Source organism: Hoplias malabaricus, unplaced genomic scaffold (genome assembly GCF_029633855.1).
Source record: "Hoplias malabaricus isolate fHopMal1 unplaced genomic scaffold, fHopMal1.hap1 scaffold_197, whole genome shotgun sequence".
NCBI classification, from domain to species: domain Eukaryota; kingdom Metazoa; phylum Chordata; class Actinopteri; order Characiformes; family Erythrinidae; genus Hoplias; species Hoplias malabaricus.
In genome coordinates, this window is record NW_027100879.1 from 32,525 (window position 1) to 40,000 (window position 7,476).

Genomic DNA, 7,476 nt, shown 5'->3' on the forward strand with positions numbered 1-7,476 from the left:
GGTGATGCGAAATGACATGCCCGAGGACTGGCACCCCTCTGGGCTAGGGTGGGGATAAGATATGCCCCCACCCTCTGGAGGTTTTTAAAACCTAAGTCGAGACCTCCATAGAACCCCGGTGATGCGAAGTGACATGCCCGAGGACTGGCACCCCTCTGGGCTAGGGTGGTGGTTAATCCGGCCCCACCTCTGGAGGTTTTCAAAACCTAAGTCGAGACCTCCATAGACCCCGGTGATGCGAATACCGAAGCCCGAGGACTGGCACCCCTCTGGGCTAGGGTGGTGGTTAATCCGGCCCCCCCTCTGGAGGTTTTCAAAACCTAAGTCGAGACCTCCATAGACCCCGGTGATGCGAATACCGAAGCCCGAGGACTGGCACCCCTCTGGGCTAAGGGGATGGTTTGGGTGGCCTCCCCTTCAATCCCGATGATTCGTTCGATATATGCCCAGGGAGGTGAACACTTCTCTGGGCGTGAGGGGGTCGAGCGTATGAGGGTTGTACCCCGTTATGGTTCCTACTATAAACGAATCCGAGCGGCGGGTCCACAGGCCACCGACCACCTGCCCACTTGCGGGGTGGGTGCGACGGGCCGCCCGCCGGCAGTTGTCCCCGTTCCTAACCTAACTCTTGCCCGTGCGCGAGTCGAAAGGGGCATACAAACCCCCGAGGCGAAGACCGGCGTTCCGCTTGGTCTAATGTGGGATCTCCCAGATTTTCCCCTCCGCGGGGACTTGGGAGCGCACCACCGGGCCCCCGCGCTGGAAACGGCCGGAGGCAAAGAGCGCATTAGAGGTGTCACGGATCGGTCTTTTTAAACGGACCGCGGCTGGAAGTTCGCAGGGGAAGAGGCGCTCGGTTTACGGTTCCCGGGCCCGACCCCCTTCGTCTTCTTAAATCGAGAAAACTAACCGTAGGCTCCGGGGGGGCGAATCGTAAAACCTTTGCCGACCTCCTCGCACTGCGAGGGGGCCAGGATTTTGCGGCTTGTCCGCGTATCGGTCCTACCAAGGACCGCGGCTGGAAGTTCGGTGGTGAGCCCTCGACCTTACGAGATTGGGGGCAAAACCCTTCGTCTTCTGAACATCAGACGGCTCCGGGGGGGGCGTACCGTAAAACCTATGCCGACCTCCTCGCGCTTTGAGGGGGCCAGGAAATTCTCTTCCATTCTCTTCCCTTAAACGGACGTCCTTTACGCCCGTTCGAAATGCGGCATACCCGGAGCACCAGGGGCAGGCTTCTAATCCGAAATAATACCGGCTTTTAGAACGATCCTCCCCGCCACGTGCTCCAGCCTCCATGGCTCGTGGACCCCCCGTAACAGGGGGTCCGCTTGTCCCAGAATCGTTCCGAGGGAGACTTAGCCGATCCGTCGGTCTAATTTCCACCGCAGTTTGGGTCCGTTAAAAGGTCCGAGTCGGTGGTGCCTTAGGGTCGGGATCCTATTGAGGGAAGGAACCGGCCCCTAGCCTGCACCGTCCGGGCCTTGAATCGTACATTTTCCAAGTAGTCAAACCCCCGATTGCAGACCCACCTCCGGGGGGTCTCGTTCGAAAAGCCTTTCCGCGGTGCGCGTCTCTTCCTCCTTCGGGGGGTCGAGTTCCACGCACCACCGACTCTCTCTCTTTCCCCAAGCCGGGTTTGAGTACCAGAGGGATCGGCCTGGTTGATCCTGCCAGTATCATATGCTTGTCTCAAAGATTAAGCCATGCAAGTCTAAGTACACACGGGCGTTGGTACAGTGAAACTGCGAATGGCTCATTAAATCAGTTATGGTTCCTTTGATCGCTCCACACGTTACTTGGTATAACTGTGGTAATTCCAGAGCTAATACATGCAAACGAAGCGTTGGAAGTGGGGGTGCCGTTTCGAGGTGGTCGGTGACTGGTTCACCTTCCCCCCTCGGCGCCCCCCACGGATACGTGCATTTATCAGAACCAAAAAACCCCCTCCCGACTCCGGTCGGGTCCGCTTTGGTGACTCTAGATAACCTTTGGCCGATCGCAGAGCCCTTCGGGGCGGCGACGTCTCATTCGAGTGTCTGCCCTATCAACTTTCGACGGTAGTCTACGGGACTACGTGTGGTGACCACGGGTAACGGGGAATCTGGGTTCGATTCCGGAGAGGGAGCCTGAGAAACGGCTACCACATCCAAGGAAGGCAGCAGGCGCGCAAATTACCCATTCCCGACACGGGGAGGTAGTGACGAAAAATATCGGTGCGAGGCCCCGTTTGAAGGTTTCGGGACCGAAATGAACTCAATCTACGTCCGTGGGTGAGGACCCATTGGAGGGCAAGTCTGGTGCCAGCAGCCGCGGTAATTCCAGCTCCAATAGCGTATGTTAACGTTGCTGCAGTTAAAAAGCTCGTAGTTGGATCCGGGGACGGGTCCCGGCTGCCGGGCCTCTGCCCGTCCGGACTTCGCGGTGGGAAGCTGCCCCTCTCCGGGGGGGTTGGGGACCCCCCGCGGGTCTCTGGGTGGAGGTCGCGGGACCTTGTCCCTACTCATCCGGTGTCCTCTGCTCCCTTCCTCCGCGGAGAGGCCCTTAGCTGGGTCGTCCGCCGCGGTTGAATACGTGGGGGGCGGAAGGGTCCGGTGCGTTTACTTTGAACAAAACAGAGTGCTCAAAGCAGGCCGAAGCGTGCCTTGAATGGACTGAGCTAGGAATAATGGAATAAGGCCTTCCCATGGGGGGCGAGTCGGAGCTCTTCGGCGAGGCGGCCGGGCGGGGCCGTTTTCTGGCCGCCGCACGGTTCCCCGAGCCGGGGGGGTATCCGACCGCTCTCTTGGTCCTATTTCGTGGGTTTGACGGACCAAAGGTCATGATTAAGAGGGACGGCCGGGGGCATTCGTACCGCACCGAGAGAGGTGAAATTCGTAGACCGGTGCGGGACGGACAAAAGCGAAGGCATTTGCCAAGAATGTTTTCATTAATCAAGAACGAAAGTCGGAGGATCGAAGACGATCAGGTACCGTCGTAGTTCCGACCGTAAACTATGCCGACCCGCGATCCGGCGGCGTTGGGTTAACGACTATGACCCGCCGGGCAGCGTCCGGGAAACCACGAGTCTTTGGGCTCTGGGGGGAGTACGGTTGCAAAGCTGAAACTTAAAGGAATTGACGGAAGGGCACCACCAGGAGTGGAGCTTGCGGCTTAATTTGACTCAACGCGGGGAACCTAACCCGGCCCGGACACGGTAAGGATTGACAGATTGACGGCTCTTTCTCGATTCTGTGGGTGGTGGTGCATGGCCGTTGGTAGTTCGTGGAGCGATTCGTCTGGTCAATTCCGGTAACGAACGAGATCCCATCCTTTAAGTAGTTACACGGCCCCTCTCCTGGGTCGGACTCTATCCCCGAAGGTCCCCGTTCGCGGGGGGTCCCCATCGGGGTGGGGGTGTTGGGGGTTTCGGCGGGGGTCCGGTTCTACCCCGGATCGGTTCGGGGAGGTGATGCGGTTGACGGGGGTTCAGTTCTGCGTCGAGTGGGTGGCTCCGGCCTCTCCCCTTCGCGTTCGGTTCCCTCCCCGATGCCGTCCGCACCTCGTTCCGCTCTCCGGGTGTGGGTTGTCCGTCCTTCGCCTTCGCCTTCCCTCTCCCCTCCCCGGTGCCCTCCCGCTTACCGCGGGCCTGAAGGTTGGGGTTCGCCCGGTGGGAATCAGCGGTCGGTGGCTAAACTTCTTAGAGCGATTTGTGGCACAGAAGCCACTTGAGAAATGGAGCAATAACAGGTCTGTGATGCCCTTAGAAGTCCGGGGTCGCACGTGAGCTACAATGGCTGGTTCAACATGTAAGTTACCCTACGCCGAGAGGTGCGGGCAATCCTATGAACGCCATTCCCCGCTGGGGACAGGGGATTGCAACTATTCCCCTCGAACGAGGAATTCCAAGTAGGCGCGGGTCACCAGCCCGCGTCGATTAAGTCCCTGCCCTTTGTACACACCGCCCGTCGCTACTACCGATCGGATGCCTCGGTGAGGTCCTCGGACCGTCCCCGGGGCGGCCCTCGAACGGGGGTCGCCTCCGGGCGATGGGAAGTCGATCGAACCCGGACATCTAGAGGGAGTAAAAGTCGTAACAAGGTTTTCGTAGGGGAACCTGCGGAAGGATCAATAACGGTGACCTGGCCGCGGTCGGCGCCCGCCGTCCGTGCCGGTTGTCGAGTCGGACTCGAGAGGCCGAACCTCCCCCCCGGCGGGTACCTTCAAGGTATGGACCGCAGAAGCCTCGTACCTTTCGTCGTCGGCCGACGTGAGTCTCTCCCCCCTCCGGGTGGGTGGACGTAGCGAGCCGGCTTCGGAACTCGGGGTTATGCGAGGACCGCCTTAGGTGCATAGGTACCCCGGTCCGCCCCTCCCGTTCGCGGGGGGAAGAGTGGCGCCGGAGCCGCCCGCCGGGTAGTTAAACCCAAAAAACCATTGATCGTTGAAGGCTTGATTGTGCGTGCGCGAGTCAAAGGGGCTTACTCACCCCCAGGGCGTTGGCCGGTGCTCGCCGGCCTCGGTGGGATCTCCCTGAACCCATCCCCCCGGCACAGGGGGCGGTGGTGGACGGGAGCGTACCGCCGGGCGAAACTCTTTCCCCTCACGGGGTTAGAGCGGAGCTTAAGAGCGCATGCAAAATACCCCCGATGTTGGCTTCGCAGAGACGGACCGTATAATAGTCTAAGGCCGGTGCGCGAGTTGAAGGGGCCTCACGAACCCCGGATGCGTTTATAAACACCCGAAAGGAGACGGCCGGTGCCCGCCGGTCCTGACTAGGTGGGATCTACCCAGCGCCTTCCCCTAAGCGGGGACTTGGGAGCGTACCACCGGGCCTCGCTCATACCCTCCGGGGTGGAGAGCTTGGCTTTGAGCGCACGCCTGAATGCCTTAGACCGGGACCCGTAACGCAGCGAACCAAACCCCTGGGCCTCGCCGGGAACGGCGGGTGCCTAGACCCCGGTCTCCTAAACCACGTAAGTCTCGGGCACCTACTCGGGCGATCGTCCCCCGGGCCGTAACTCCTCGGTCCGGTGGTGACGCCCAGGTTCAATGACCTTTCCCCCCCTGCACGGGGGTGGAAGGCACCCGGCTTGAAATATATTGGCAAAAATTGTCTCTTGTTCGAATGGCTTCCTTCGCCCGGCCTGTAACGGGCCGGGCACAAACCCGAATACGACTCTTAGCGGTGGATCACTCGGCTCGTGCTTCGATGAAGAACGCAGCCATCTGCGTTAACTAATGTGAATTGCAGGACACAGATCATCGAAATTTCGAACGCATATTGCGGCCGCGGGGGTCCATCCCGCGGCCACGCCTGTCTGAGGGTCGCTTTACCCATCGATCGGTCTCCGCGCCCCCGCTGAGAGAGAGAGACCGCGGCTGGAAGCTCGCAGGGCCTGAAAACGGCCCTTCGTCTTCCCAAACGAAGACTCGGTTCCGAGCCAGTCCACGCGGCCCGTGTTGCGAGAGAGCTCCGTACAGGGAACGGAGGGAGAGCCGAGTAGGTCCGGGTCCACGTCCGTTACGGTCTCTCCCCGAGTCCCGAGCGGGGCTCCGCGCAGTCGGACGCGGGGGTGGCGAGTGCCGATTAAACCCAGCGAGCGGGCGAGTGAGCGGGCGGGCGAGCGGCCGGGGTGGGGGGGAAGGTGTCGCGGAGTTCGGTCTCGTGCCGGGCTCTCGCCCCTCGCCCCTAGCCTTCGGCCCTCCGCCTCCGCCCTCGCCCCCGCATAAGAAACCTCTGTGTGCGGCCTCAGATCAGACGAGACGACCCGCTGAACTTAAGCATATCAGTAAGCGGAGGAAAAGAAACTAACAAGGATTCCCTTAGTAGCGGCGAGCGAACAGGGAAGAGCCCAGCGCTGAATCCCACTTTCCCCTGACCGGGGTTGGCCGGGAAATGTAGCGTACGGAAGTCCGTAAGATCCGTCTCGGTGCGGACGCGGGACCAAGTCCTCGCGAACGTGGCTTCTTCCCATAGACGGTGAAAGCCCGGTAGCGAGTCCCGCGTTCCCGCCCGGGTAGGTCGGGCTTCTCGGAGTCGGGTTGCTTGTGAATGCAGCCCAAAGCGGGTGGTAAACTCCATCTAAGGCTAAATACCGGCACGAGACCGATAGCGAACCGAGTACCGTGAGGGAAAGTTGAAACAGGACTTTGAAGAGAGAGTTCAACAGAGCGTGAAACCGTTGAGAGGTAAACGTACGGGGACCGAGAAGACTGCCCCGGGGGATTCAGCCGGGCGGACGGCCCCGCGCTCGTCGGGTTCCGCGGTCGGGGGTGCGAGCGTATCCGGGCGAGAGGGGTGGGGTGCCGACTCCACCGCTCCCCGCTTCGGCTCTGCGCTTCGCCTCTGGACTTCGGGCCTGTCGGGCGTACGGAGGTCCGGCCCCGCCCGGTGTACTTTCCCCGCGTGGTGGTGAGTCGCGACCGGCTCCGGTTAGGCTTGGAAGGGCCCGAGGGTGAAGGTAGGTCCGTCCGGAGAAGGGAGTCCCCACGCGGCCCCCGGACACGGGCGTTCCGCTACAGCCCCTCGCTCCGACTTCGCCGATAACGCCGGGGCCGTGGAGCAATGTCCTTTCCGCGTTCTCCCCTCCTCCGGGATGGGGATGGGGGCCCCCCCCGATCGTTCGGTCGAAGCGGGCCGGCTGGGCTGTCCTCAGCCCCGGGCTAGGCCCGCTACGGCGATGCGGGGGGCGATCCAGGCCCACAGCACCCGAACGCCTAAGGTCAGCGGCTAAGTTCGGACCCCGAACGACCCGTCTTGAAACACGGACCAAGGAGTCTAACGCGTATGCGAGTCGAAGGGACCAGAACCCCCGGAGGCGCAACGAAGGTGAAGGCCGGCGCGCGTCGGCTGAGGTGGGATCCGTCCTAACCCTCCGAGGGGGCGGGCGGCGCACCACCGGCCTGCTCTTCCCACGTGCGGAGAGCGGAGCCAGAGCATACGCGGTGGTACCCGAAAGATGGTGAACTATGCCTGGGCAGGGCGAAGCCAGGGGAAACCCTGAGTGGAGGCCCGCAGCGGTCCTGACGTGCAAATCGGTCGTCCGACCTGGGTATAGGGGCGAAAGACTAATCGAACCATCTAGTAGCTGGTTCCCTCCGAAGTTTCCCTCAGGATAGCCGGCGCCGAAACTTCAAGTTTTATCCGGTAAAGAAATGACTGGAGGCCGCGGGGCCGAAACGGGCCTCGCCCTACTCTCAAACTTTAAATGGGTAAGAGGCCCGGCTCGCAGGCTTGGAGCCGGGCATGGAATTGACGGTGCCGAGTGGGCCACTTTTGGTAAGCAGAACTGGTGCTGCGGGATGAACCGAACGCGCGGGTTAAGGCGCCCGACGCAGACGCTCATCAGACCCCAAGAAAGGTGTCGGTTGATATAGACAGCGGGGCGGTGGCCATGGAAGTCGGCATCCGCTAAGGAGTGTGTAACAACTCACCTGCCGAATCAACTGGCCCTGAAAATGGATGGCGCTGGAGCGTCGGGCCCATACCCGGCC

The 7,476-nt window shown here is 61.5% G+C and overlaps 1 non-coding gene and 1 pseudogene across 1 annotated transcript; both read left to right on the forward strand.

The window, feature by feature from the left end:
• The first annotated feature begins 5,156 nt into the window (after window positions 1–5,156).
• LOC136682009 (5.8S ribosomal RNA) lies at window positions 5,157–5,310 on the forward strand. Its single transcript, XR_010798313.1, has one exon. It is a non-coding gene; the product is annotated as a 5.8S ribosomal RNA (ribosomal RNA).
• A 416-nt stretch (window positions 5,311–5,726) lies between these two features.
• Window positions 5,727–7,476, forward strand: part of LOC136682008 (28S ribosomal RNA) — a 4,635-nt pseudogene continuing 2,885 nt past the window's right edge.